A 17,008-nucleotide genomic window follows, 5' to 3' on the forward strand; every position below is an offset into this window, starting at 1 on the left:
GCGTGGGATGCCTCTCACAGGGCCTGCAGTGTCTATCAGTCCTGCTGCTAACCCAGGGTACGGCTACACTAGCTCGTTAGTTCGAGCTAGGTAGGGTAATGAGGGCAAGTGGAGTTGCAAATGAAGCCCGGGATTTAAATATCCCGGGCTTCATTTGCATGTTCCCAGGCGCCGCCATTTTTAAATCCCCCTTAGTCCAAACTCCATGCCCACGGCTACACGTGGCACGGACTAGGTAGTTTGAATTAAAGATCCTTATTTGAACTACCATTACTCCTCATTCCATGACCGTACCCGCAAACAACAGAAATGAGACGGAAGTATTACAGTCCACAGATGACTCGATTATGAGGTGCCACAGGAAGAGAATGAGAGGGACCAATGTGTCACAGTGTTAGATGCCCCTGCAGTGGCAGGGAAATGATTAAGTAAGAGAGAGCCAGATAATCCTGGGCAAATGACCCTCACCAAAAGCTGCACGGGAGGGGAGACCCCCCCCCCCCACTGACAGTCTGATCTGGGAGCAAATTTCCTCCTGACCCCATATAAGGCCATTCATACCTCTGAGAGAGAGAGAGAGAAAGAAAGAGAGAGAGACAGAGAGACAGAGAGAGAGACAGAGAGAGAATTGCTGCTGGAACTTTTGATTGGTGGCTGAGTTTTGCCACATATTGCTGTGACAGGTTCCATGATTGGATATGAATTCATCCACGTGCCCTGTGATTGGAGTAATGGACCTGCATAGCACAGAGGGTGAATTACTGTGCTAGCTGTGACAAGCGTTAGGGCTTGGCTAGGATACATCACATGACTGATCATCTGCTTGTGTGTAACTTAAGCAGTTGTTGAATCATACTCCTCTGTGCCCCCCTCTTTAGTCAGAGAGAATGGATTTGATTCTGGGATTTTTCTCTCTGCCCATTGCAATTTGTCTGGTCATATTTAGTGTGTGTTTTTGGAACCTAGGGACAACCCATCATTCCCGTCTTGGGTCAGGCAGTGAGAGACCTTGTGGGGCTGTTAGATCAAACACTGTGCCCAAATACTGAGGGTAAGAAACAGTGATTTGGGGTTGTCTTATATTACTGACCACAGCAGCTCCTTGGCTGAGCTTTTCCTGTATCTCTCGGGAGATGGTCCCCTACATCATTCCCTCCCTCTAGCTTCTCTTCTGTACTGTTCAGCCTGGAGGCTCAGGGCTTTTAGCAGACCTGGTGAAGCTTCATTCTTCCTGCACTCATCTGCCTTGGCATGGTGAGGAAGCATATGGATTCCTCCAGCAATTGCACAAACCTGAAACATACCCATCTGCTTAAAAAGGACTGAGGACAAACAAGCAATAGAAAGTTAAAACAAAACAAAAAAAATCCCAAAGCATTAGGGTTGTTTTTAAAGCATTTGAAAGGTATTTATTTGAGGTAAGTCTTCTCTGGCTTACTTATAGAGGTCATCCTCTAAGATGGCAAACATTCCATTATAAACGTGTAAAGAAGGCAGCTTGCCTACAGTAGAGTCTTACATGGAGAAAGCTTTCTATCAAGTTCTATTGCCACGGAGCATTCGCTAAACAGTTTTCAGATTAAAACAAAGGATTTTACACAAGCAGACTGAACCACTTTAGAAGCAAAATCCAGTTTCCCCTGCTATCATGTGTGACATATCTCTTCTCTGAAACGCCTAGTTTAGTTGGATCTGAGTTGATTTCTATTCCTTCTAATGAGCACCAGCAGTTTTTTCAGAGTTCTCAGGTTTAAAGCACCTTCTGAGAATCCCAGCCTTCTTAACCCAACCTTTTGCACATGTTTGGATGTGTGCATCAGGAGATTTCTAGGATGGAGTTCTATCTACCAATGAAAAGACAGAGTTCCTGCAGTTGTCTTAAAAAGTAGACTGAGAGAAGTTGAGGACTTCCTGAGACATACTGATTTAGTATCATCACAAGTTTTGCCACACTAACTGTTGAGAAAAATCTCCCAGTTGTGACTTCCCGCACAAAGGTCATTCATAGAATCATAGAATCCCAGGGCTAGAAGAGAACTCAGGAGGTCATCGAATCCAGTCCCCTGGCCAAAGCAGGACCAATCCCAGCTAAATCAACCCAGCCAGGGCTTTGTCAAGCCAAGACTTAAAAACCTCTAGGGATGAAGATTCTACCACCTTCCTAGGGAACCAATTCCAGTACTTCACCACCCTCCTGGTGAAACAGTTTGTCCAACCTAGAAATCCCCCACTGTAAATTGAAACAATAGCTCCTTTTTTTTTGCCAGCTATCACTACTGAAAACAGCATCTCTCCATCCTCTTTGGAACCTCCCTTCAGGAAGTTGAAGGCTGCTATCAAATCCCCCTTCACTCTTCTCTTCTGCAGATTAAATAAGCCAAAATCCCTCAGAATCTCCTCGTAGGTCATGTGCTCCAGCCCCCTAATTATTTTGGTTGCCCTCCGCTGGACCCTCTCCAATGTGTTCACATCCTTTCTGTAGCGAGGGGCCCAGAATTGGATGCAATACTCCAGATATAGGGGAACAATCACTTCTCTAGATCTGCTGGCAATGCTCCTTCTAATGCACCCTAACATGCCATTTGCCTTCTTGGCTACAAGGGCCCCCTGTTGACTTATATTCAACTTCTTATCCACTGTAATCCCTAGGACCTTTTCTGCAGAACTGCTACCTAGCCAGTCGGTCCTGAGTCTGTAACAGTGTTTGGGATTCTTCCATCCCAAGTGCAAGACTCTGCATTTGTCCTTGTTGAATCTCATCAGACTTCTTTTGGCCCAATCCTCTGATCTGTCTAGGTCACTCTGGACCCTATCCCTGCCCTCCAACGTATTTACCTCTCCCCCTACCTTAGTGTCATCTGCAATCTTGCTGAGAGTGCAATCCATCCCCTCATCCAGATCATTAATAAAGATGTTGAATAGAACTGGCTCTAGAACTGACCTTTGGGGCACTCCTTTGAAACCGACAGCCAACCTGACATCTAGTCGTTGACCACTACTCATTGGGCCCAACAGTCTAGCCAGCTTTCTATCCACCTTACAGTCCATTTATCCAGTCCATATTCCTTAACCTGCTGGCAAGAATATTGTGGGAGACCGTATCAAAAGCTTTGTAAAAATCAAGTTATATCACATCCACCAACTTCCCCATGACCACAGAGCCAGTTACCTCATCATAGAAGTTAATCTGACTTGTCAGGTGAATCCATGTTGACTATTCCTGATCACGTTCCCTCTGCCAAGTGCTTCAAAATGGATTCTTTGAGGATCCCCTCCATGATTTTTCTGGGGACTGAGGTAAGGTTGACTGGTCTGTGTCCCGTTCATAGTGGCATTCATAAGGCCACTGAAGAAAATCTACACAAAGTAAGAGTGGGTTAGGCTTAACAACTCAGAGTTCTTGTAAAAAGACTTTAATATGTTTATGGTAGGCCCAAGCTCTCTGATGGGGTCAGTTAATGTGTGGGAAAGAGCCTGGCTGTAGGCTTGAACAGAGCTGCAAGTTAGTTCTATACAACTATGAACACAGTTTTGTTCAAGGTAATGCCAGGAAATTTGTTAATAAAATAAATAAAATAGACTGGGAAATTATATTTCTCGATCCCTAGCTAGTCATTTCTCTCTAAATGAAGGATCTGACCAACTCTAGAAGTTCAAACTCTTTTTAATCACTCAGAATTTTGGACAATGGTACCACAGAGCAGGATTATATTAAATAAATAAAAAAATAAATAAAGCCTGTCATTTACCAAGCAACCCTTTCAAAGCGTTAAACTATTCATAGCTTTATGACTACATATTAATCTGCTCTCATTTATTGCTTTGTAAGGCTATTTTGACAAAAGTTCATTATCAAGACTGCTAAATGCTTTTAAAGTATTGATTGGAGGAATTATTACATCACAGTGATAGACACAGTGTGTTAAGATGGATTGTATGGCTCGGACCATCTGAAATTTCCCCCCTTTTAATTGGATCGATCCCCAGAATAAACGAAGTTTAATTTAATTTTGAGGAAAATTGAGCAGTTGTTTTCAAGTCTCTGTCAATATGCATTATTTCAATTACATGATGATAAGCACACAGAGAGTTTGCAAACAGGCTGAGTGGACACAGAGGCTGCATGCCGAATCAGATCTCTGCACTCAATGGGCTTCATTTGACCTTTCCAGGACGGTTTCTATTTCCCAAAAGTAGACTGGTGAGAGAAGCACACCTTGCTGGAGCAGTTAGGGGAATTCTGGATTTACAGCTAGGATGCTAGTCCTACTCAAGTAGCTGAACTGGGGCACAAGCTGGGGGATACATTCCTCAAGGCCAACTTTTCCCGCATCACAAATGTAAAGACTCTTTGCACTGAAATAGGGTCTCTCATTAAAAGGTCTCTGCATGCTTTATGAGCATTGGTTCAGCTTCACTATCTTCCTGAGAGATGGGAGCTGCAAGCGCTAGAGCACATATTATAAAGTTAGGTAAACTGAGGCACAAAGCAGTTTCAGCACTTGAGATACCTGAAAGTCTAGCCCAAGGTGTACTGAGCACCTGCAGCTCCAGTGCATTTCAGTGGGAGCCTGCAGCGGCTCAGCACTCCTGCTCATTAGGCTGGATGTCCAGAAATGGAGGCACCCAGAATTGGAGGTCACTTTTGAAAATTTTGGACTAAGTCACCATAAAAGGAATTTGTGGAAGAGGTAGGACTAAAGCCCGTAAATGGTGATGCTCAGTCTCTTGAGCTCACTCCACAACAGCACCTTTGGTTTCAATTTATGCAGCTACCACATGTTATAGCCTACGCTCCCTTGTCCACACTCGAGCTATAGAATATGTTAGTTAAAAAGCATTGGCTAGCATGCTTAACAGCACACCTTTACATTATAGATAAGGCTTGAATCAGCACTAAACCAATGTCCCTCCATGCTGGTGTAGAGCAATGACATGGTGTATTTTGGTTGAGACTTAAAACCAAAGGCTTGGATCAGATTCTCTCTGTAACTGGCACCAGAATCTGGTTTCTGTCTTTAAAAAAAAAAAGACATAGCTGTTTATCTCTGGTGTCACGGACACATTTCTATTAAGAGCCATTACAGTCCATCTGTGTAAAATTTCTCCATTTTTTAATGGATACAGTATTCTTGTACTCATCTTGTATTGGTACTGGGTACTGTTCAGTTTCTGTTGCCTTCCATGCCAAAACTAGTTGCTGTGATAGAAACAGTGCTCTTTGTGATAATTATGAGTCTTGTATATTGGGTTATTTAGTGGGTGAATATATTGGTTTAGTTTAATATTGAGCTACAAGGAAAACAAGCATAAAGATAAAAGAATGGCTCCAGATAATCCACATCTCAGCAAACACTTGAGGGTTGTAGAGATAATGCCATGTTAGGAAAATGACCATAGCTGGATAAAAAGGACCAACTCTCTTTGTGGGAAGTCCATTGTTGGGGAGCTGCTTAGCCAGAACAGACTGGCACTTAAGATTTGCTGAGTTATTTGAAAACTCAAGCTACTCTCAAAGGATGGTAAGCCTTTGGTAAGATAGATTTGTGTGTAAGCCTGTTGTTTTAAAATCCTTTTTTCTTATGCTAAGTTCCTACTCTTTAAGTAAGTGCTGCCTTGGATTAAGAAGGGTTTGTGTCACTGTATTCTCCATTGGTCACAGACACCTGGAAGGAAGATGCACTAGGACCTGCTGAATAAGCATGGTTTATACCCAGGGTACTACAACGTGGTCTAAGAGTGGGGGACCTCAGGAATTCCACCCCAGGAGAGGTAAAGGCCCAAAGCCTGAGGGGGAGCATTCAGACAGACCAGGAAGGGGAGCGGTAGCTCTGTAACAATCACTGGTACATTTTAGTGCTGGGTGAAGTGATTCCTGCCACAGGCGTATTTTGGGGTTCTTCGGAATGCAAAGCATGATATGGATACAGTACATTATCATTAATAATAATTAACTGAGAATTAAACAAGCAAACAAACCCCTCTGAAGTACCAAGGCAGGGCCAAATAGTTTTTAAAATCAAGGAGGGAATCAGCAGAAATCCCTTTATGAGGGGTTAAATCCTGCCATTCTGCCCCACTTCACCTGCAGACACACATGGATGGAAGAGGCTCCATACTGAATGATCAGAGAAGTCTCTGGAGTGGCGCTACCTGAAAGTGTATCAGTGCCCTGCAGCTGTGGGATAGGGAGTTGGAATAGGTCTGAGAGGAAATGGAGACCTGGCCATGGGATCTACCCACAGGGGGACAATACTTGGAGGTGTGGCTTTAGCAATGCTCACAGAGTGGCTCTGTTGCCCTGCTGTTGATCAATAGGAGCACTATGTAGGGTCTTAATGAAGATGATGTTTAAAAAGTAACTCAAACCCTAAGAACAGAATGCCACTGCAACCAAAAGTCACTTACTCACTTGGGCTGTGTCCAGACTCAGGGGTTTTTTCGGGAAAAGTAGCCTTTTTCCGAAAAAACTTCACCTGCGTCTAGACTGCAGCCGCGTTCTTTCGAAATTAAATCGAAAGAATGCGGCTTTTCTTTCGACGGTGGTAAACCTAATTCCACGAGGAAGAACGCCTTCTTTTGAAAGTGCTCTTTCGAAAGAAGGTGTTCTTGAAAGCAAACAGGCTTTTTAGAAAGAGAGCATCCAGACTCACTGGGTGCTTTCTTTCGAAAAAGCGGCTTGCTTTTTTGAAATTCCGCATGCAGTCTAGACGCTCTCTTTCGAAAGAGGCTCTTTCGAAAGTATCTTTCGAAAGAGCCTCTTACGAAAGAGGCTTGCAGTCTAGACATAGCCTTGGAGGCGACTGAAATCAGTGGGCTTGTGTCATGCTAGTTGAGAATTTTCTTTTGAGAAATTCTGATTTGATAAAACCAAACTGTTTTTCAGGAACATATCGATTTTGCCCAAAGACATTGCTGAAAAATTATTGAAACATGTTGTTTCCATAAGGTTGAAACATTGCATTTTGACTTTATCATTTCAACTATTTGTATTAATATAATTGATTACAACTGGCATACAGTCAAAATTCATTTCACTTCCCCATGTCAAATAGCAGATAGTTGGGAGCTACTCCAGTGCACGCTGGCTCAGATTTTTCCCATGTAAGGTATAATGCCTCTTGAGCTGTGGATGGAACACGCTGAGCCATGGCTCTTACTACACTTGTGAAAACAGGCAGCTAGTCATAGGCGCTGACCCCGTTGGTGCTCAGGGACCCAAGCAACCACGAATAAAAAAGTGGGAGCTCTGCTCCCATTAGCCACAGCTGTTTGACTGCACTGCCAAACAGCTGTTTGGTGGCAGTCTAGACATGCTTGGATGAGAGAGTGGCTGTCAGGGGGAGTGCCTCGGGGAGGAGGTGGATTGGGGTGTAATGATGATGGAGTTTGGGGGAAGGGAACAGAACAGGGGGCAGGAATAGGCGGAATGAGGACAGGGCTTCAGGAAAAGGGTGGGGCCTAGAGTACCCCCGGGGACAAATAAAAGTCAGCACCTATGCAGCCAGTGTTCCCTCTGAGGGCAGCCCTGCCAGCACTTAGCACTGTGCACTGAGTCACAAAGCCATGACCGTCCTCCAACCGTGCACACCACTTCTTCAGGCAGATCGGAAGGACCGCCTTCCCCCCGGGCCCTCTCCAGCACATTACAGTCAGATAATGGCTGCCTCGTGTGGACAAAAGGATCCCTGGAGCACTCTTTCCCCTCTAGCACATTCACAAAGGACTCTACACAACTGGGCTTCCACATGAGACTGAGAGCTGAGCTCTTTAGACAGTACGCTCTTTATTTATTATTATGCACGGGGCAAGGCATGTCCATATCATACAAGCAAAAGGGCAGGACTGGCCCCACTTGTGTTCCATGCAGCCAGGAGGCGAGGTACGGAGCTATGCCCCTCGGTTACAGATTCGTTAGTTATTCATTGTAACAGCACCAGTCCTAATGAATTCATTGGATATTCATTGGCTGTCACATGCACTTCTGTAAGTCTTCAGCTCTAATTTAGGACAATTAAAATAGTGAGCAATGTTTCCCACAGTCCATAACATTTTCTTTTTAGAGGAGGGTTTCAGATGTAGCCTGCATGCACTGGTGATATCATCATGGGTGAGATTTTACAGCTTGATACTGAAAGCATAATGAATTAATACAGCAGATATAATTTTCATGGGTCAGTGTGTTATGCTGGCTGGCAGTACTGTCTGGATTATGCCTTGGGAAAGACTAATTGAAAAATACATGTACTGGTTTGCTTAAAAACAATAAGCAGATATCTGCCAGGATGAAATGTATGAACAAGATGTATAAAAGCAAGCTGATGATTTCTCACAGGCTTCATAGTTCATGTAGTAAATTAGACAATTTTTCATAATCACACGTGTGTGTGTTTGGGTGGGGGGAGTTCCAATCAATTTGTGTGTAAAATTCTAAGCCCTTTTGAAAATACAATTGAAACATAATTCCTCTGTGTTTCCCAGTTAATTATCATTTGCAATATTTCTGGCATCAAAGCTTTACTAGCATGGAGGGATCATTTCTTCCTCACAATACCACTTTCAGGATTCATTTATCTTGTCTGTTAGACTAATTATCTCCAAATTCGCCAATAGACTGTCACACTTACATGCTCCAATAAATGTAGTTTTAAATCAGCGGCTTACTTTGCTACACTGGTACAAGCATTCCTAGGTTGTGTCTAACTAGAATCATTCATCTGTGATCACAACACTAAAGGGAGAACAACAACATTAAGGTTTGTATGAATGATCATGCTTATTTATATGCAAATACATCTGACAAATCAATAATGTATGATTTAGCTGTTCAGTGTGCATTAGTAGAAGTGCTGGCAATCCCAGGTGGCAGTCTCAAAAAGAATGTCAGCTGCTCCTCACACCTCCCATCCCCTGTTACCTTCTTCACCAGTCCAGGGGCTGAAAAATACTCTGTCCTCAGCTATGCATGAGCACAGAGTTAAATGCAGCCGCTTGTTGCCATGCAATTAATGAAGTTTGGGGAGGTGGGTGGTGGCATTGCGGGAATGGTATCAGTGACTGGCAAGTGAGAAGATGCCCCCTGAGGTCAGAGCTTTGGCATTGGAACATAACAGGGTACCCCTGCCAAGAAGCATCCTTACGATAAATGGCTTGATATGCCAGCATAGTGCCGAGAACTGGGTGAGTGGCAAAGACTCTGAAGGAAAGCAGAGGGGAAAGATGGCTCAGGAAAGGGGAAAGCTCTCATGAGGGAGTTTCTGACTTTCACAGTCTGGGGCCCCAAGTTGTCTCTTCATTCAGACTGTCCTGTGTGTGAAATATGATGAGGCTTTGCATGTAAACAGCCCCGTGCATGGCATGGTTGAACAGTAATGCTGCATCATGCTCCCTCTGCTGGGCCATCTAGAATTCAGCTGCTAAAATTATTTCCTTCCCCTGCTCTCGTGATTGAGCCTCGTCCCCATTCGAGGCCCTGCTCTGGTTTCTTATAATTACATACTATGTCAGGTTTAAATGTCACATCTTTACCGTCGAGAGCCTGCACAGCTCTGCCCAGACATAGAGCTTAGATCTTGTCGCTTACCACTGCTTTCCTTGCCCCCTTTGTGTCCATGGTACTGTCACCCTCACCCCCCCCCCCGCCTTTGATTCACTTTTCTAGACATGGGCTGAACATCCCAATCTTAGTGCATCAAGCTCCAAGTCTCTTTTATTCAGATGCACATCGGCAGCACTAAAGAAATAGCCATAACCTATGATGAGTAGGTAAACATTATATATGCCCATTTTGCAGATGTACAATCATGCACCCAGAGCCAAATGCCAGCTTGGGGTAAGAGCGTGCACTCAGCTAGTGGGGTTATGCTTATGCTAGTGGTGAATTTGGTCCTGTGCTTATGCAAATAGTTTGTGGCAGAGTAAGAGTTTTGACTCCTAGACCTGTGCCTTAACCACAAGATTAATCACCTTCTAAGGCCTTGTTGATTAAACAGAACAGACTGCTATTTCCTGCTCAGTGAATTTATTAATCTCTTAATAAAAAGATTTATCTAAAAAGTAAGGTACTGGAGCAGGAAAAACCTGCCATCTTCTGGTGTCTCTACCACAGCACTATAGGGCCCTCTCTGCCTTGATTGCTCCTCTTTCAGCCCTCACACCCCATGTAGGAGGCTTTGACATTTGGACTGAGAAGGACTGGCCAGGAGACTATGTTCCCTCAAGACTATGTTCCATCAGTCAAAAGGCCCGAGTTGCCCTGGAGCAGTGTGAGATCTTCTCATCCTCCATCTAGAGCTCCCTCAGCCACTGACAATTGGAGCCAAAGATGGAGAAGAAAATGTGTTTCTCCTGGATGGCAATTAACTGCCAGATGGGACAGTCCAAGCCCACCTGAGCAGACAGCTGTGCTGTGTACAATTACCGACTGCTACACCTCACTGACATTTTAGTGCTGCTCCCAACAGGTCCCTGCCTTAATTCCCCTACCTCCTTCCCTGTCCTTCCCTTCCCTCTCTGTGCACCCTGTGCTTCTCCTCCTCTTGCCCCTCTGAAAATGGAAATAAATTGCTCGGTTATTACCAGCATCTGAAGAAACATCCACAAAAGAAAGAAGTCCTGGTGGACGGGTTGGTGAGCAGGGGGTGAGGGGAGGAGTAAATTTAATGGCCTGCATGAATTGTCAAGTAAATCCTCTACAGACTTCAGCATCTTCTCTGTGGCACATTCTCATTCTGACACAGAAGCGACATTTATAGGTCATAACTCTGAGGAGCAGTGGGTCTCTCTGGCACTATTATACTTAAATGTGAAGGGCTTCATCTGCTGACTATCACACTGGAAAAGGCAAGCTGAGCAGTTAAAGTAACAGTTCAAGAAGATCCCCTAGGGATGGAATGAGTGAAAAAGGATAATCAAGCATTTTCACAACTTGGTTCTTCAGCGTATTAGTTTCCAGAGGCAAAGATGCCTTTAGCTTTCCCTGTTTATTTTTTTAATCTACATATACAGAATATGTAAACGTTTCTCCCGTTATGTTCATAATTATAATTAGATACTTAGCTAAGAATATACATGTGTACATGGTATAAAACACTGTGTGTGTGTCTGGGGTTGTGTGCATATACATATAACATATGAACATACATACATGAATGCTATTAAAAGAACCAGTAGGAGATTGCATTAGCTTAAAAATGGAGCATCTGCACAGCTCCTAATTTCATTACAGGGGAAAGCAGGAAACAGTGTTTCTCAATGAAGCCCAGATTGGGAGTCTGGTAATTTGCAATGGAATTTTAATTGGTTCTAACAAAAAGAGATGGGCACACAAGTTCTCCTCTGACTGTGGTATAATAAAGAGACCATGTCACTGCAGAATAGCTTTGCACATGAGAATTGTACATAGTCTGGGATTTTAGCATGTTTCTTGAGAGACACTCTGTCAGCTCTGCAAGTGGGAATCAGGTAAAGAAATATGCCCTAGGTTATACTGCGTCATTCTCTATACTAGACACATTTATCACTGGAGTGACTAATGCAGTCCCCACACACAGACGAAACTAATTGTTTTAAATAATATGGTATCTGTGTCATGTTAATTCTCTAAGCTTCACCACACAAGGAGCAGACTAGGAACACAGCCTCACACATGATGCCTGCCTAGGTTTATAGAAACCAATACTCATACAGGGTCTGGCCAAAGGTCATTAAAATCCATGAAAAGACTCCCGTTGATTTTAACGGGGTGAATCAGACTCAAAGAGAAATATTTGAGCCAGATTCAAATCTAAAATTCTTCAAAAGGTTATTTAGGGTGTAGGAGTGTTTTAAATCTATTGGACTGGCTCATTATAGAAAAAATTGATTTAGATCTGAACTTCCCCCAAATGGTTCAGATCCAGGGTTTTGGTTTAGTCCTATTTCTTATGGGAAGAAACCAATCCTGTTACTTATCTAGGTGTCCTTTTTACCTACTTACCCAGATGTCCAAATTCTCTTTGCTTGTCTTCAGTATGGCAGATACTGGATTAAAAAAAAATGGTACAGAAGCCATCACACCCTAGAAAAGAATCAGTAGATATTACAGGTGTGGTTATTTCTGTTCCCTAACAAACTATATATGAAAATTCATCTTCAGATTGGTAGATTTATGCTGTTTATTTTTATTAGCTGTGAAGAATTCACAGGGATGTACTTTTTTTTAAACTTTGGGGAAAGATTTTGTCAAAAGCATATTCACGCAAATACATAGTTCAGTGTGGGTATCCTATTTTTGCAGGGTGCTTACCAATATGAAATATTAAAAGTGCCATAGCCTTTCCTTCTCCTAGCTCTCCATATTCAGTATGGCCAGTCAATTGATATGTAAATAAAGTGTACCATCACTCTATAAACTACGGAGACCCTGCATTATTTAAGCTCTGAAAGCGATGTATCATCCGTTATGTGGCTCATTGGTGGAGCCCTGCTGAGTATTTGGCAATAAAGCCTCAGAGTGCCTCATCAGAAACAGCAGTTGGTCCAGGGGAAGTTCATTTATGCATGAAATATTCACAGAGCAACAATGTAAACCTTAAACATCAGTAATTGTTGGGTTTCTATTGCCTCTAACTAGTGTCTCTAAATTATTGTAAAAGACCGGCCAATTTACAAATTACATATATTTGTCATGCTCTTGTACCTTTACTGAACTGCCCATAATTGTGATAGCATTTTTAATGTACATACAATCACCAAGCCTTCTTTGGAAAGCTAGCCAACGCTGGTTATTTAAGGGAAATAGTCGGCCAGGTTTCTGGAGAAAGTCACTGATATATTAGTTGACTATTTGCTTGTACTTGTTCCATCTGTTTCTCCTCAGCTCTAGGATGTGTAATACATTTCTTGTTAGATGGCCCTTAGACCTACACCCCCCTTGCTGTAACTCCAGCTACTTGCTACAGACTCAAAGAGCTTATCCCAACATATGAATGACTATGGATCTTTCTGGTTCCAGACTTATCCTACACACAATGTGATTGAGTCACCATTTCTATGTGACGCTGTTGCTGATGGCATAGTTATTTTGCTGTCTTTAGGATGAAGCACTGCATCTCCAGAGCCAAACCATGAGTCTAATTCATCCTTTCTGTCACTCCATTGAAGTCAGTAGAGTTATAGTAGGGAGAAATGTTATCCAGAGAGCTAGACTAGGACATTGTGGATTCTATTTGTGCTGCCCTTTTGCTAAGTAATTAAACATACAAGTAACGAGCTACCATGGAATTAACACACGAGGCTTTATGAAAACGTTGCCAATTTCTAGCTTAGTATTTTTCTACTCCATTTTATATAGGCCTTGCAGATTTTGGAAAGCACAGGACAGCTGGTGAATAGTATCCTTTATAGCAGGGGTGGGGAACCTCATGCCTGGAGGCTGGATGAGGCCTCCAGCTTGTCTGGATCCGGCCCCCGACACTTAGCATTGGGCAGCCTGTGTTGGTGTTCCAGCCACCCACCTGCAGGGCTGAAGCACACAGAATCTACTTAGTCTGGCCCCCCCAGGCTCTGGTGTGTGAGGGGAATGTGGGGAGTGTATTCCTCCTTCTCAATCAGGGGCTTCTCACTTTGCTTCTCACTTGTGTGCAGCCCCCAACTGATATTTCTATGGGTCAGCAGCCCCTAACCCAAAAAAGGTTTCTCACCCCTGTTTTATAGGACTGGAGGTTCTTGGTTTTGATAGTCCATATGTGGAACAGACCACGATGTAGACACTTGCCTCTACCTCTCTGTCCACCTTGCCAAGTCTATTCAGAATGGGGCCATGCTAGTATGCTAATACAAAGAGATTGCTGCAAGTGAGTGGTGAGAGAGTTGAGTGATGCCACAGTAAATGACTCATTCATTGAGTATTTTCAAACTCATTAATATCATCCCCTATAAGACCCACCAGAACAACTGGTGCATCAAGTATAAATTGGTACTTGCAATCTCTCATCTGAGAGCTGATTAATTTGTGAGTTGCTATATGAAGCTTTGTCTACACTGCAGGGTTTTTGCGTAAGACGCTTTTTGTGGAAGAGATCTTCTGCAAAAACTTCTTGCCCAAAAGTGCGTCCACACCTCAAAAGTGCATTGCAAAAGCGATGTGCTTTTGCGCAAGAGAGCACCCACACTGCATGACACTCTTGCACAAGAAAGTTCTGATTGCCATTCACAGAATGGCCATCAGAGCACCTGTGCTTTTTCTGATAGGCTCTTTTTGTGCAAGAAACTCCTATTGAGAGTCCACACACACCTTTTTGCACAAGGATTCTTGCACAAAAAGGAGTTATTCCTCATAGAAAGAGGTATACCTACACCACAAAAAGCCCTCTGTTCTGCCATTTTACTTTAAATTTTCTTGTGCAAAAATGTGCTTGAGGTGTGGACACTCCGTGGGTTTTTGAACAAAAACGGCCATTTTTGCACAAAAACCCTGCAGTATAGACATAGCCTGATGGTGTATTCTCTCCAAAAGTGTATATGTAAAGCATTGCCCTGCCACCATCTTTCTACTTGCCCGTTGATATCGAACATCTGTTTTACTGTGTCTGTCCATTGAATGAAAGATGGCATCACCTCTCAGAAATTTCTTCCTTGTCCCATGTAATTTCCCATGATAGCATATTCCTTTACATTCTACAATGTGTTCCCTCTGGCAACAGAAGTTCCTTCCCTTCCAACCCAGAATTTTGGGCAACTCCCTCCAAATTCTTAAAACATGGTATATTGGTCCATCATGGGAAGCTGACATCTTTAGGTCTGATGGTGGGTGACTATGGGGAAGTTGCTGCTTTCTTGTGGTATTCCGAGGTGGGATCAGAGGAGAGAGGTTTGTAAAATGTGGTGTTGGAGAGTTGTCTGGTTGCCTCCTGGTTATAGTCAGCCTTATTCATAATGACCACAGCACCACCTTTGTCAGCTGGTTTGATTATAATGTCCAGGTTGTTTTTGAGACTCTGGATGGCATGGTGTTCAGCGTGGCTGAGATTGCGTGTCGCTTGTTCTTGTTTGCAAATAATGTCAGTCTGTGTGTTGTTGCGGAAGCTTTGTATATAGAAATCCAGATTGTAATTCTGACTGTCAGAGGGAGTCCATATAGAATTATTTTTCCTTTTGTGTTGATAGGGGGGATCTGGTATAGAAATGTAGCCGTGTTAGAAATGTAGCCGTGTTAGTCTGGTGTAGATGAAACCAGATTATCACTGCTTTCTTGTGGCACTTCTAGCTTTCTTGGGTCACTCTCTATTAAAAGAAACCAAAGCTGTAGCCCTGAACACACTCAAAAGTTTGGAGGAGTTGGAATATTGATTTGAACTTATGGCTTTGATCCACATTTATATACAACCAGGATGAAGGAGTGGATATGATGGCAAGGATTAAACATAACTAGAGGGCTTTTGCTTCTCTGAGATTCTTGAAATAGATTCAGGTTATATAGAAAAGATCAGCAAGTGAAACTCACCTCGTGGAATTTAAGCAGAGCACAAGATTTGTCCAGTGGTTCGGAGTGCTCCACTGAAGAGTGGGAGACTTGCATTATGTTTCTTTCTCCAGGGAAAACTTAAGCCAAGTCACTTTGGTCCAGATGTGAGTTACCTAAATATTGTTGAGGATCCGGGCCTTTGTTTCTCTGCACCTCCATTTCCTTTTGCAAATTGGAGACAATAGCATTGCCCTACCAGGCCATCAGGGCCATCAGGATTAATACATTAATGACTGTGAGGGCATGTCTACACTGCAGGGCAAAATCAAATTAAGCTACACAATTTCAGCTACGTTAATTGTGTAGCTGAAGTTGAAGTACCTTAACTTAGCTTTTGGCACTGTCTACACTGCAGAAAATCAAAGGAAGAACACTCTTCCTTCAACTTCCCTTATTCCTTGTGAAATGAGGATTACCAGCATTGACAGGAGCGCCCCTCTTAGTTCGAATTAGCTGTTTTAACTCGACCACTAATTTGAACCCTGGAAGATCGACAACGGCAGCTTTGATCTTCCTCTGCAGCATAGACGTGCCCTCCAATACTCGGATATCATGATAACGGGTTGCGTATAAGCACTTAAGACAGATTGGCTTTGCATTGGCTTTCTGATCAGAGGTGAATTTTACTCCATATGAACCACTAAGAAGCTCAGAAGAAGAATCTGAGCAGCAAATAGCACCATTTGGCCACTCACAGCAGATGACAATAAAAACTAATGTAACAAAAAACACTCAGCTTTTTTGTCCACTTTATAAAATGAGTTTCTTGAGCGAGTTCTGAAGCTGGATGCTTTCAAAGGCTCCTGGTTCCTGGTTTCTTATTGACTTGTTTTATGATGTTTACTGAAAGTTCAGAAAATTAAATCTTTTGCAGTTTCAAAAATGCACATGATGGATGTGTTTTGGGATTCAAATCAAGGAAGGGAGAATGCTTCTTTAAATTATTAGCTTGGCTCCTCTCCACCATGCTGCTGCTCTGTTAATTAAACAGCGGACATATGTTAAGGTTGTTTTACAAGCATCTGGAAAGAAAAATTAACATTTTTTATCACTGTCAGTGTAATTTCTTAACTGTATGTATAGGTGGACAATATGAAAATTGGTTTCATTAAAAAAGTTAGAGTGGCTCTTTCATTATAAAACAAGCCTTATGAGGAAGGGGCAGCTGAATGATGGATGCAGATTCTGGCTAGGCGTGGATGTAATATGACTTCATGCTTGATCAAACATTGGCTCACAGCTTTGAAAATGTGACAACGCATGTTTGTATCAAAAGAATAATCCTGCACATGTCTGTAGGGCTTTCTGCTCAAAGATCTCAAGGCATTTTTCAAATGAGCATGATATCATGCATAGTGTTTAGGAATTGGTTGGTTATCCATTGGAGTGTTTGTGTACTTTCTGGTAACTCTTGCGGTCTTCTATGGTTTGGGGCCACTGCAGCCATGTGCATATGTAGATAGGCCTATGGGGAAACCTGAGGTTTACATATGTTAAATAATT

This window comes from Pelodiscus sinensis, chromosome 18 (genome assembly GCF_049634645.1).
Source record: "Pelodiscus sinensis isolate JC-2024 chromosome 18, ASM4963464v1, whole genome shotgun sequence".
NCBI classification, from domain to species: Eukaryota; Metazoa; Chordata; order Testudines; family Trionychidae; genus Pelodiscus; species Pelodiscus sinensis.